The 15,609-nt window shown below is 33.3% G+C and overlaps 1 pseudogene; it reads right to left on the minus strand.

Annotated features, from left to right (window-relative positions):
• Window positions 1-244: 244 nt before the first annotated feature.
• On the minus strand, window positions 245-2,134 carry LOC145986714 (AP-1 complex subunit mu-1 pseudogene; annotated as a pseudogene).
• Window positions 2,135-15,609: the final 13,475 nt, after the last annotated feature.

Here is a 15,609-nt window from a genome sequence, read left to right on the forward strand (position 1 = left end):
TATAAACTCTGGATAAGACTCAGCAAGGGACTGTTGTGGCAAGGTGGTGGCAGTCACCCTTCGTCACCTTCAACAACGCTGCCTGGTGCAAATTCCATTAATTTCACACTTTGTTGGCTAGCAACAATACGCAGAATTTTCCCAGAGCCGTATGTGGCTGTTACATATTTGACCTTAGCTTCAAGAACACTCCTGCACTACGAGAGTGTGTGCATGTTACAGAAGACCAATCTCAGAAAACTAATACAATGAGAAATATATTTTTGCTGATATTCAACATATACAAGATACATTACAGGAGAAGGTTCAAAAAGAAGATTGAGCCAACCGAACATAGCATTAAAATTACCAAATGTTGTACATGAATTAATATAATCAAATCTTATACACACCAAACTGCTATTTTTAAGTCATATAAAACATTCTAACGTTCATTGCAAGAATGTTAAAGACATCATCTGAACTGAGCACTTAACGTATTTTTTAAGTTGAAGATTCAACAATTACAAACTCACATGCACATGAAAATGAAACAATCACACAACAATGAACTAATTTGTTCTAATATGGTAATCTCCGTTTTGTTGTATATACCTTACCCACGGCAGCGCATGATACCCACTCTTTTCAATGATTCTCAAGTACCGTATTTGGATCCCTGATGCTGTAAAGTATGGAATTTCGAATTTCACTTGCATAGGGAACTTTTCATCGGATTCTTCTCCTTCAATACTTGGTAATCCAAAGTGAGCTCTTACGAGATATTCTTTACCTCCAGGGAATGATGCAATAGACCATATAATAGCATTATGCTCAGGAGCATATTTCACTTTCCCCTTCGTGGTTTTCAATTTGGGCGAATCTACATCTGCACGAACAGGAATGACAATTTCGACATTATTTGCTGTTGATCTGCTTTTAAATTGTGATATGGCCTTAATCGTGTATTCAATTCTGCTGTGAGCATGATATTCAGTTTCTGCCTCAACCCATATGAGCGGTTTCACATTGGTATTTAGACGGTATGACATCAGCTCAAATTCACCATCAGGTGGTATGAAAGATATTGTATGGTCGTTTGCAAACCGTGATAATCTAACACACTGGTGAAATTTGACATCTTCCAGTTCAATCGATTTGGAATCATCTCGGCCTGAGCTCTCAAACAACACTTTGTCATTTAGACCTAACTTCAACTCTGGCATACCAGACAGATAGGCACGCAACTGTATAGTGCCAACAATTTCACTTTTAAGCACGTCTCCTTTTGCGTTTGCTAAAAGATTAACAGATTCTGTTACATCAATAAAAACTTCATTTTCCCTGTACTTTAGTCCCTCCGATCTCCACGACACAGCATTGGTAACTGCCTTAGGTAATCGACGCTGTAATTTTAATTTGTGACCTTGTTGAGTTATGTACTCCTTTAGAATCTTGCTGTCAGTAATTTGTGGATAACCGAAATCCATTATCTCATCCAGCAGTTCATAAATTAGTACAAAGTTATCACGAATGCTTTCTTCCTCTATCTCTTTAAAATATTCTTTTAAGATATTTACAATTTTATGTAAAACAACGAACACAAGAATTACATTAGCATTCTTATTGGTTATGGACACAATATACAAATTATTGTGCTTTATGTATGCAAAAGTACACTCTGTCGTTTGAAATATTGGTGTGAGCACTCCTTCATCTTCTTTTTCCAACAACACAGGCATAAACTTTTCAATTAATCGCTGGTCAATGTCTCCTCTATAGTTCCTTGAAATAAGAGCCTTGCCCTTAATATCAAGAATGTAGATTGCTGAAGATGACATCTTAAACCCTTCTGATGCGCGAAACTATATTGATGCAATCAACTTAGCCACTAGTCTATTTCTTAACAATCGGGTTCTTGTTTAACTATCCTTTGTTGTCACTAAAATTATTGCACGAACTTCTGTAGTACATCAAACAAGAACTCTTGCTTCACATCTTTGATCCGCATACTCTTCTAGGAAACAGATATTTCTGCTTCCAAGGCTAATAATCTTTTTACAGAATGAAGCACAGACTTATTCGAACACTTATCTTCTGCTTTATACTGTAAACTTACTGTATCAAAGGTAATCTACTCCAGGATGAGGCACTGAGCGTTTTCCCCCGTTGACTTGTGCGAACACTTCTTTCTGTCTTATAAAAGCACAGACTACTGTACCCTAGTACAAGCAGAACCATCTGGTGGGGCAAGAACGCACTTGAATAGTAAGGTACAGTGGGATCCACTAGTATTACCCTGCAAATTGTCCATGACTATTTTCATTAATTATTCTCTTACACCGTATGCGTTTTTAAGCGATGGATTTTTATGTATGCTGGTACAGAAGTTGTCAACAGCTTGTTTCGACGTTTCTTTTAATTCTTGAAGCTCTTATTGGGTCAAATAAAGTGCACGAACATGGTGATGGACAATTTGAAAGTAATACTAGCGGATCCCACTGTACGTACTGTCGATTAAAATTTTGCGTATTATCTTGGATTGTGCAAAGGGGATACCAAGAATTATTCTAATTTCTTATACATTTACCAAATTATATTCGGTATAAATTTCCGGTTTTCAAAAGATTCAATACAAGAAACAATTTAATTCTTGCTCTAAAAATCTTACATCGGTGTTGTAATTTATTTTCCGGATTTTTTTTTATTTATATTGGAGTTCAATGATTGCAATCTACGTGATATGTAATGAGACTAATGAGATAAATAAAAATAAGACCGAAAATAATTTCCCTTGCACTGTAAATAACGAACTACTTAGAACGCAGTAGATTTACCACATATCTATTAATTGTAAGTCTCAACAATGTGCGCGTTTCTGAGCTTTGCCTGTCTGTTCCTAGATAACTGAGATTGTCTTAATAAAACTTTCATTGTTCTTTGATGCTTTGTCTTCGTAAATACGCATTAGAGTTGAGAAAGGTTGATTGTTTGTCAACTTCACCTTCTCTCGCCAGAGTTCCTTTTAGCCAGATAAAGACAATACGAACAATAAAATGTCAACTTCCGCGTTTTGCTGGTGAGACTAATATGATGGATCTGTGTGATGAAAGATGTAATTTGAAAGTTCTCTCGGAATGGAACTTGCGTGTCTTTTAAGAGCACGATAAGGGTGTTGTCAAGAATTACTTCATTCGTAATTGGCAACGGGTAGTTAGTTACACGTTACAACTACAATATAATGCCTTGAAGTTATGTAATAAAAAAACAATTGCTATAATTCTGCAGCAGTCATTAAGAGTGGTGGTAAACACTGCAGTTCAAAGACTAAAACAATAATTTCCCGATGGCGTAGTGGTAACGTTGCCGCCTTGTAACCAAGGGTCCCGGTTCGATACCCGGTGAAGGAGTTCACTTTAAATTGTAGGTCCAGTCCCGATTCAGGGGGTGCTCGTTGCTATGTGAAGTACGTATGCATTACGTCATCTGGGAGGATCGGGTTTGACGGTGCTCGTTGCTATGTGCAGTAAGTTTGGTGCGGGGTACATTTAGTTACTAACACGTCGCAAAAATCGGAACAAGCAGGTTGTTGATTTTGTAGCGTTCGAATTATTTTTATTGTATTTTTGTACTTCTAGACTGCAATCATGTCTAATTGTGCTGTAGCAAGCTATGAAAAATATAACCAGAAAACTAAAGGAACTGACATAAAATATCATAGATTTCCAGTCGATAATTGCGTAAGTAAACAGTGGATTCATGCTTGTAGACGAAATGTAAAAAATGCAAGTGTGCAGTGCCAATTATTGTGAAGAAGACTATGTGCGAGATCTAAAAGCAGAATTTCTGTATTTTCCACCAAAGAACGTGCTGAAGCCAACTGCAGTGACATCGCTAAAATTACATCCAATTACTTTAGTACCAAATAATCGAGGAAATGGTGTAGTTCTCCTAAACACTTATCTTCACAATATGCTTCGCTTGTAGGAGGTGCTGATAAGGTTTGCAGAGCTGTACGCTACGAAAGACACGCAATAAGGAAACGTGCCCTAAACAGGCTAAAGACTATGCTGCCAAAAAGTGAAAAATATATAGACTTTGGTATATACACAAACTGCAAGCAATGTTTCGTTGTTGGAAAACATATTCGATCTATTACACATCTGCATAATGAAGCAAATAAATTAAAGATTACAAACAACCTCTTTCAACCGCTTTAACCAAATAAAAAAGTTCAAAATCTAGAACGTAACCTAACCGACAGTACTACAAGAGAAGTCATCAATATCTTGAAAATGTGTTCAACTAGTGCGAAGTACGTAGTGAGCCTAACTGATTTGTTAAGTACATTTTATGTAAGTCGGATTTATAATTATTAACAATTTCATTTAACACAGACCGATGTTGATTGTGATTTGTATGTTCACATTATTGTGAAAAACGTTGTCGGAAATGGGCATTTCGAAGATCGTGTACTAACTTTCACGCTATTCGAAATGAAATTCACGTAGTACATCTTCAATTCGAGTTACATAGCGTTGTATGCACGATGGTAAATATTGCATGAGTGAATATTACACCCATCATTAAAATGTTTGCAACTTTGTTCAAATTTGGTATTTCACAAATATATTGTGAATAATTTTGTACCCTTGTACTCAATATAAACCAATGGATGTTACATTATTTCTTTGTAGTACATTTCTGTCAAAAAGAGCAAGATCTAAGATTAGTGTAATGCAAGTTACTTCGTTTATGTACAAATGTGTGTCGCATATCAGTCTTGGAGTATATTTTCCGGTTATACAACTCAGACACACATGGGAATGGAAATGGAAAATCTGCGGACAAAGTCCTTTAACGAATAATGATTCGTACAGTTGCACGGTAAATCATTGTGAGTTCATGTAACTTTTCTCCTTTATTGTTTAATTAAACTAAGATATTTTCATCGATATTCTCAAAGCGTTTCATTTACCGTGTGATCAAAAATCTATTTCTATAGGCTTGAATTAGTAGGTTTAGACATTTAAGTTTGATGCTCCTAGCACTCATCAAGTATTTCGAGTAGGTTAACTTAGTTAAATTAGTACTTGTGCACTTTGACTCATCTTCTGCACGCGTTTGTACGTAAAGTTCTTAATACGAAAAAATACTTCTTAGAACTATGATAACGATAACTTGCAGCCAAATTTCAACCAGAGAAATTAAAAATATCTGCAAATTACAAACTGGAATTGCGTTTTCAAAGTCTGAAACTACTATCTTACAAACTATTTCATCATTCTTCCTCCACATAAAACTTTACAAAATTTTTTTGCATGTGGAACTTTGATCCGTACGTAAATTATTGTACAGTAAATAAATATATGAAGAAGGTTGGGAATTATTTCGAATTTAGAGTAAGTATCAAATGCAGAGTAAAATGTTATCTAGATTGTATATTGCTTCTTTCACTTGATAACTTCAAAAATAAAGTTACATTATGGTGAATGGTAAAGATTGGATTTTAAGTATATCAGTATAATTTTAATACTTTCTGATGTTATGTAAAATTTGAAATGTTCCTGTAAATGATTGCAACGTTCTGAATGAATAAGAAGGAACTATTTAGTCAGAAAACTAAATATTAGGCATTTGTACTGCGTTGTGTTAAATGATGTAAATAGATTATACCGGACTACTATCGGATTAGAAATTACGGATATTCAAGTTTGGACTCCAATTAAAAGTTAATCAGTAGAACCACATAAAAACAAGTTACATCAAAATTCAGCTTATTCAATTCTGTGTCAATCTATAGTTACCAATTTATTTTTTATTATGCCTTCTATTTTTATTATCATGAGAACAAGATAGGATTATTTTTTAGTTTGGCAAACTATCGCTCTCTTTGAGATTCTATAAATAAAGAACGGCTGTTTTTTTTATTTATAGATTATAGATTATATAATTTATTTATTTATTATCCAAACTCTAATATCCATAATTTATAATCCGATAGTATTCCTGTGACGTTCTGTGAGCCCGTAGTACCTCGGAGGCCTCTGTCGATCTCCTTGGCGTAGTGCTTAGCACATCGCGCTTCGGCGCCAGGGGTTCCGGATTCGAATCCAATCGGGCAAGATATTGATTTGTCCTTGAGAATTTAGTAAATGTGATAGTATATGTGAAAACAAATATTGATTGATTGATTTGCTTCATTTTACTTCGCTTCTTGTGCCACTTTTGGCTAATTTGCGAAGATTACTCTCTCAAACTCTCAAACTCGTATAGAAATGATAGCGGCCGTTTGCTTCTGCCAAGCCCCGAACGGACATAACCGAAGGGGCACCGAGCATAACCGATCCTCCCACATGACGTCACGCGTTCGTTCATGATCGGCAATTTTCGGATGGCGCTACCTTATAGTATATTAAGTTACCTTGGTCCCGATTGTCTATCTGTGACTTAAAACCTCAAAATTTCACAATGTCTTTAACAAAAATTCTAGATTGGATTATGCAACCACGGTTTTCAGAGGGGGGGAATGCGTATGCCAGCCTAATACCACGCTAGTTCATTTTAACAGGAAGTGTCTTGAATTAATGGCGTATAGTGGTAACATCCTTGCCTTGTAATCAAGTGGATCCGGGTACGATCAAGACCATCTTGAGGTTCAGGCCACAACGCTCAGTCAAGACGTCATCATCTGGAGGCGATCGTCTTAACGCTGTAAACTCCTTGACGTAATTTTACCGTAGATAATTAAGGTATATTTATTTCTCTTATGAAGTTAAATTTTGACATTTACCCTCCCGACGAATATAGTTAAAAGAAAAATGTATAATATTGAATATTTACACCAAAATTTTCATTCAGGAAGTCACTATGGCCACCACAAAAATTCCTACCATAGCACAAAGAAAGAGTTAAAAACCGTTAGAAACTTCCTGTCGGAAATATTTAAACATTGTATATCTTTGAAAAATATTATCGGGAATATTGGTCAGCTACAGTAAAACTCGTAACCGCTTTTGTATGAACTTTTGTATGTAAAATCAATTGATTAAATAAAAAACATGTTAGGTTGATCGTAAACTTTCCAAGTTACCTAATCAATTAAATTGTCTTTAAGTTTACCCAAAATTAATCAACCAGATAATGCAGATATTCTGTGTAGCTATACAATCTCAATACAAAACCTTAATTTCTATTCTTGCAGCAAAAGCGAAAGAAATTGGTACAAGGGCAATGTTACATTTCTGTGCATAACGACTAAACGTAAATAATTTGTCACATTGTAATTTCAATCCTATTGACTTTATTGAACGAAAGATAATAAACAAATTGAATCTTTTCATTGTCGTTAGTAAGATTTGTGACAATAACTTAAGAGTTTCATTGAGAAAAAAAGCAGATTAATATTTCCATTTTAACGTTCAATTGGGAAATAAACATTTGGAATATTTCCTTACACTGTTTTTTACATTCCGTTAGAAAAATCGTGAAAAATGTTAATAAATTATGAAACAATAAACATTATCACTGATTTAATAATCAAAGTTACGAACATTGAAGCTTCACAAAGACAAAAAATAAAAAGCAGTTCATATGAAACAGTTTTAAAAAATTAACACATTTGTAGTTCATATTAACATAGCTAGGTAACAAAATGCTTTGTGTGTGAAAACATTTGTATTTGAAACTATTCTTGGATAGTTTTACACACGAATATTTCATCGACGTTCTTATTACACATCGCACCTTTGTATTTAAATGTACAACATATCTTCCACTCGCCTCCGATTAGCATAAAGAAGCATAAAGCGGGATAAAATAAGAATAAATGTACACATGCATCAACTTTGCCCCGTTGTATAGCTTTCTTTCATTAAGCACATTTTGAAACTGAAAATTTGTGTAAATAATATGAATAATTTATCGAATCCTTGCATAAAATTTACACTAACAAATTGCTTTGGTAGACGTAATATTAACCAACGTTTGTAATTCAGGGTAAATTATTTGATAATTCTAAAAAAAATGTTGACATGTTGTCCACATTTACGAGTATATTTGATGCCTATTTCGGACACATGAAATGTTGACATCATGAACTATTACTATTATTTATTTTTTAGTATAATACATTTGTTACTTGTATATTTTCGTAGTGACTGAATCACATGGAATTGCCCTAAAAATTTCTCATTTTTAACAACATCTTGAAGAAATGTGAATGTTACTCTTACCTTTTTCATTGTAATTGCCTCTGCAATTTAGTACACAAGACTTATACACCATACCTCTTCCACATTTAAGCATATTTACACGTCATGTAAACTCGATTACAGTTCTTAAATTTGCATTACAATTCCATATTCACTAAAAAGGTCCAACATTGATTCCGAAGAAGCAAATCAAACATGGCAGCTATCTCGCCTCCAGTTGATGACGTTTAGTCACGTGACCGGAGCAAGCCATCAGGCTTTCATATTGAGAAGGTAATGGTACGATACCCGGTTGAGTTACATTATACAGTGGTTTGGGATCTCACTTCAAACTGTAAGTGCAGTCCCGATTAGCCTATCTGTACATAACGTGGACTTTAAACAAAAAACTCAAACGGTCATAATAACAACGAAGATTAGCCAGTGTGTAATGAAACTGTCATTTAACAACAGTTCACAAATAATTTAAGGTAGTAATACGAACAAGTTGTTTCTTTCTGTTTTAGTTAGTTTTCCATACAAATTGAAAATTGAAAAATTATCAGTTTTCAATAATTTCTATGATATCAGCACATAATATGTTAGAAAAGTCTTCACATCATATTACTTTTTGTATCCAGAACAAATATGTAAGCTTATAGGTGAAGCCCTACCGGAAATTATAAATAATGTAATTTAATTTGTGTTATTTTGAATAATAATAATCAAACTAACTAACTAACTAACTAACTCCCTAGCCTTCTTAAACCCGAAGGTTCATGGCTGCAGCAACACAGGCCTTCCATCTTTCCCTATCTTGAGCAAGATCTATATACTCTTTTCCATCCCTACCGATTTCCTTTAGGTCCATCTCAACGTTGTCCCTCCATCTTCGTCTTGGCCTTCCTACAGGTCTCTTACCATCAGGTTTCCCAACAAGAATCCTGTAAACTCCTCTTTCCTCTCCCATTCGTGCCACATGGCCTGCCCACCTAAGTCTTCTTGATTTAATTATTCTAATAATATCCGGACATGAATACAAATTATGTAGTTCTAAATTATGTAACCTCCTCCACTCACCTGTCTCCTCATCCCTTTTAGGTCCAAAGATTTTCCTAAGGATTTTATTTTCAAATACTCTCAATTTATGTTCCTCTTTCAATGTAAGGGACCAAGTTTCACACCCATATGATACTACAGGCAAAATTACTGTTTTGTATATTTTAACTTTTAGTTTCTTAGATATTAAACGAGAAGACAAAAGTTTAAGAAGAGAGAAGTAACATGCATTTCCTGAATTAAGTCTACTTTTTATTTCCTCTTTAATATAATTTTCATTTGTTAATATTACTCCTAAGTATTTGAATTTGGAAACTGGTTCAAACGAGTTGTTATCAATAATTAGATTTTGATTATTACGTAACACTTGGTTTCGGCCTGTAAGCATATATTTAGTTTTCTCTTTGTTAACTTCCAAACCTATCTCTTTAGCAGTTTTGAAAAATATTTTAGCATTATTCTTAATTGTATTCACATCATCCCCCAGTAAGTCTACATCATCTGCATATGCTAACAACTGAGTCACACCATTTAATTTTAGTCCTTCTTCAGTTTCTTTTACCTTCCTAACAGGATATTCTAAGGCAAAATTAAAGAGCAATGGAGATAATGCATCTCCTTGTTTTAACCCATCATGAATTGTAAATTTGTCAGACATATTAATACCTACACGAATTTTACTTTCTGTTTCACTGGTGCATATTTTTATCATACTAACAAGCTTCTTAGGTATTCCAAACTCGACTAATATATTATATAATTTATCTCTTTTGACCGAATCATATGCTTTTTTGAAATCAATGAATAGCTGATGAAAAAAAAAGTGAGAATATAATCAAAATGTCCAAGTGTCTGTCTGATGTGAAAAATTTTATCTGTAGTTGATCTGTTACGTTTAAATCCACATTGATAATCACCTATAATTTCATTAGCATATGGGGTTAGTCTTGTTAAAAGAATGTTAGACAATATTTTGTATGTTGTTGAGAGTAGAGAAATTCCACGGTAATTATTGCAGTTCATTTTATCACCTTTTTTAAACACAGGAACAATTATGGATTCTTTCCACTGTTGGGGGATTTCTTCTTTATTCCATATTAAACAAATTAATTTATGAATTTGACATATTAATGAATTTCCACCATATTTAATTAACTCAGCTGGTATTAAATCAATGCCAGGTGCTTTGTTATTCTTTAGCCTTTTAATAGCATCTTTAACTTCAGTCAAGTTAGGTTCTGGAACTAAAGGTTCTGCTGTGTGTACTTAATTTACTTCTGATTTATCTCCTACATGGACATTTAAAAGGTCATTAAAGTAGTTCTTCCATCTATTTAGAATATCGCTTGGGTCAGCTAGAAAATCACCGTCTTTATCTTTTATCAAGTTTACTTTAGGTTGCCACCCCTTTCTAAACTCATTTACACCTTTATATAGATCTCTGATATTTTTATTTTTGCTGTTTGTTTCAATTTCATTAATTTTGCTTTTCAAGTAATCTCTTTTTTTACTTCTAAACGTGCGGTTAACTTCTCGCTTTATTCTATTATAGTTGTTTAGATTTGTATCATCAGAGTTATTTAACCACCTAAGTCTAGCCTGATTTCTTATTTCTATTAGATTATGACATTCATTATCAAACCATGGCTTACTTTTTCTTGGTTTATGGTATCCTATACTTTCTTTAGCTGCTGATTCTATTGCATTACGTATGTGCTCCCAATTCTTATTTACGTCTGTTTCATTTATATTTTCATCATCATTTAAATCCTGCAAAACATCAAATCTATTTGACAGTTTAATTTGGTAATCTTTCTTAATTCTTTCATCAGTAAACTTTCCTGTATCAAATTTTAGAACTTTTAGATTTTGTTGCTTATGATTTATCACTGAGAGTCTTTCTCTTAATTTAGCAATTACTAAATAATGATCACTGGCACAGTCAGCACCTCTATGTGTACGAACGTCAATTATACTAGTGTGCCTTCTCTTATCAATGAGAATATGATCTATCTGATTATGAGTTTTACCAATTGGAGAAGACCAGGTATATTTATGGATATCTTTATGTTTAAAAGTGGTACTTTTCACAATTAAATTCTATGAGGTTGCAAAAGTAATCAATCTTATACCATTATCATTACTTAATTCATGAAGACTTTCTTTACCAATCGTAGCTTTAAATGTCTCTTCTTTGCCAATCTGTGCATTACAGTCACCTAACAGAATTTTCATATCATACTGAGAAAATTTATCAAAGACCTGTTCTAACTCTGTATAAAAATCATCTTTAGTATTATCATCTTTATCTTCCGTTGGTGCATGTATGTTTATTAAAATAATTTTACACCACCTACCCTGTAAAACTGCATATGATATCCTATCATTAATAAATTCTACTGTTTTAAGAGCCGAGATAATTCTATTATTTATGAAAAAGCCTGTTCCAAAATTATGATTTTCAGTACCACCATAAAAAAAAGTATAAGTTTTAGTTTTACAATTCCCTTCTCCTGGCCACCTAACTTCCTGGACAGCTACTACATCTAATTTATACCTAACTATCTCATTAACTGTACACTGAAATGCCCCAGGCCGGTAAAGGCTCAGAACATTCCAGGTGCCTAATTTAATATCCTTATTCCTAATGTAGATCTTATCCTTAGTCCAGGGACCTCCCAAAGTAGTCCCCACCCGGAGATCCGAACGGGGGACTATTTTACCTCCGGAATATTTTACCTTGGGAACATCCATGGCCTTATATTGCTGTTTCTTGACATTTTTTTTACAGTGCAGAGCTGTCAGCTCTACGCCTAACCCCCAATATAAATAGAGGAACTACTATTAAAATATTTAAGGTACGGAATTTCCATTTGACATTTCACATACTTAGACTCGAAATGTATGTACAAACACTAGTCCCAAATGTTACTAATATACGAAAAATTGTTAAATGTATAAGAATTGGAACTCAAACTCAAATTTATCTCAAGATATCTTATCTTGCAATAATCTTCCGTATGTAAGATAGAATGTTCTGCAAAGGACACTAACAAAGTAAAGGATTGAGAGAATTCTGTTTTATTTTCCATGCAGCTTTCATTTCCTTCTTCGATAAAAATTAAAGCTAAACTAGGTTGTAATTTCTTCACGTCTACGGATAAAAATGCTTGTAGAATTCACACAATTCCCGGAGCCAAAAATTCATGCATAATTCCCGGAATTCAAGGTGAGTAGCCACCCTGAAGAACGTGAAATGCAGGAAAAAAATAGCAAAATGAGGGCTGACGACTAAAAAAAAGTATATGTAACCTCTCTCTCCTTTCGAAAATCTTGGGCATGCCACTGCCTACATAGGATTATACTGGTCATAGGTCGAGACGCCAGAGTCTCATTGGCCTGCAAGCCTGCAGTCACGGGGCTGTACTATGTGGAAGTGAGGTTGACTTTTGGGTGCCTTACCAGAAGGTCACCTCTTTCTTACACCCTGATACTTGCTGGTATTTTGGTCTTTTGCATTGTCTGTAAAAATGCTGGGCACAACATTTTCAGAGTCTAATTTTCTTGGAAATTATGCAAAATTCGAAGTTTCCATATATTTTGCACCAATACTGTGTGAAAAACTATACTTTGTGATAACATAACAAATATTTTAATTTCTGATTTAATTCTTGAATATATTGAAACAACAGTCTGACAATTTGATGCTTTTAATCACCCACTAATATTAATCAATATTTTGACAACTTTTACAGAGCTTCAGATTGAAGCAACAAGCAACATGTGTCACTTGGCAGTGAACACTCAGTAGTCAACACAACCGTTCAAACCAAAGTGACAAGACAAGTTACATGTATCGCTTGTGTGACGCTCGAACTAGGCTCATTTATACGGGACATGGCCGACGGGTGAGAACTGATCAACGAGGTGCTAAGCAGAATTAAGGTTTTTTATTGGTGTTTTTAAGTGGATATGCAAAGTGTTATGGTGAAATAGAACGTAAGTACTTAGTGCTTAGAATATATATATAATGTGAACTCTAAAATTGTGTGAACATTATAAATAATGAAATATATTAATGGTAAATCGGCTTTCAAGAACATAAACAAACCATCAATTGTCAACAGTTGAAGCACCAGTATTGCCAGATCAATCTGCGGAGCGCCGGGACGATTCAACGATAAATCGAAGTGTTTAAAGTGAGTGTCTAAAGTGAGTGGTTTACTCTTAATGAGCAATAATGAGTCAGTGCCCGGTGTGTAAGAATTCGGTTGCCAGACAAGACGTAGAATCAAAAATACAATGTGTCCAATGCTTAAAATACTATCACACACAATGTGTAAATCTGACAGAACCTGATATTGAATATATGAATAAACAAAACAAGAAATGGCGTTGTAATACTTGTGAAAGGGAAAGAAGAAACAGTCTTTATGAAGACAATTTACCAGCTGGTAGCAGTGAGGGAAGTATTTCTATGCAAGATGTTTATAAGATGTTGATAAACTTACAGAAAGACTTCGAGGATTTAAAAAGAAGTAATCGAAATATTGAAATAGAACTTGGTAAATCTCTAGATCTTGTACATGAAAAGTTAGATGAAAATAATGACATGTTAAAAAAACAAAATGAAGTAATAAGAGAATGTAAAGTGCAAATCGAAAAACTTAATGATGATAATTAAAGATTAAAGCCTAAAATAATTAAAGAAGCAGCTTAAAGAAACGCAAACTCAAATTGAAGAACTAGAACAGTACGGTAGGAGGAATATGGTAGAAATATATGGTATTCCTGAAACACAGAATGAAAATGTGTATGATATTGTAAAAGATATTGGTAGAGCTTTGAATGTTGAAATTAAGAATGAAGATATTGATATATGTCATAGACTAAAAAAATCTCCTCATCAACATGATAGTGGCATCATTGTGAAATTTGTTAGGAGAAGTGTAAAGGATAAATTTGTAGAGAAAAGGAAAGTTAAAAGAAATCTAAATATAAATCAAATAGGTTTTAGTCATAATGGTACAATTTATGTAAATCATACTATAACATACAGTAGGAGAAAGATATTTAATGAAGCACGTAAGATAAAAACTGAAAAAAGATATGCGTTTTTGTGGATAGACAATTCGGGTAGAATTCTACTGAGGAAAAGTAAGGATAGTACAGTAATACATTTAAAATCCATGGATGATGTAATAGCTATCCAGTAAAACTGGAAATTCTTGTTGGTTATGATTTTTCATTTAATTATCTATTTATTACCAAAATGTACGTGGTTTGAATACTAAAACTCATGAATTCTATACTAATAGTATTCAATGCGAATATGATATAGTGGTATTGACAGAAACGTGGCTACAGAATGGAGTGTATAATCAAGAATTGTTTAATGATAATTATGTGGTATATAGAAAAGATAGGGATAATAATAAAAAGGGGGAGGAGTAATAATAGCTGTTCATCAAAACATAGTTTCCTGTATTATAGACATATGTAGCCAGGTAGAGTTTGTATGTGTAAAGGTGACACTGGGTATCAATATATATTATATTTTTTCAGTATATTTTACTTCCCAAGCAAATTTGGAAACATATCGGTCTTTTTACAAAATATTCAAACAATATACATATCTTCAAAATAGTAATATTCTCATTATAGGAGATTTCAATTTATCTTTAATAAGTGATGCGTCATATAACCTATTAAATGGTGATAACACATGCATCAATCTAGCTAACTTTATAAATCTCTATGACTTATGTTCCATTAATAATATTAAAAATCGGAATAATAAAACCCTTGACTTGGTACTTACTAATAGCAATAATAACATATTAATACATAGAGAAGAATATCCCTTTGTAAAGGAAGATTTACATCACCCAGCTTTAAACATCACACTTCATCTGGGTTCTATTCATGATAGAGTTTCAAAGGAGAAAGTGAATGTTTATAATTTTCAAAAAGCTGACTTTTTAAAACTATATCAAATGCTCAACTTAATAGATTGGACAGAATTAAAGAATTACAATAATGTAGATGATGCAGTAAAATGGTTTTACGATAAGTTTAATATAGTATTGAATAGTACCATACCAAGAAAGGAACGCACCTTCAATAGTAAATATCCTTACTGGTTTAATGCAGAAATTATTAATATTATAAAGGAGAAATAATACTATAGGAAACGCAAGAAACATGATAGCAATAGTGAACATAGGTATAAAGAATTACGGAAGCGATCGAAAACTTTAATTACTAATGCTTATAATAATTATATTAAAAAAATAGAGGAAGATATTAAGATTGATATGAAAGGATTTTGGCGATTTGCAAAAAGTAAGAGGAACACTAAAAAAATTAATAATCAGAA

This window comes from Lepisma saccharinum, chromosome 1 (genome assembly GCF_977018435.1).
Source record: "Lepisma saccharinum chromosome 1, izLepSacc3.1, whole genome shotgun sequence".
Taxonomy (NCBI): Eukaryota; Metazoa; Arthropoda; class Insecta; order Zygentoma; family Lepismatidae; genus Lepisma; species Lepisma saccharinum.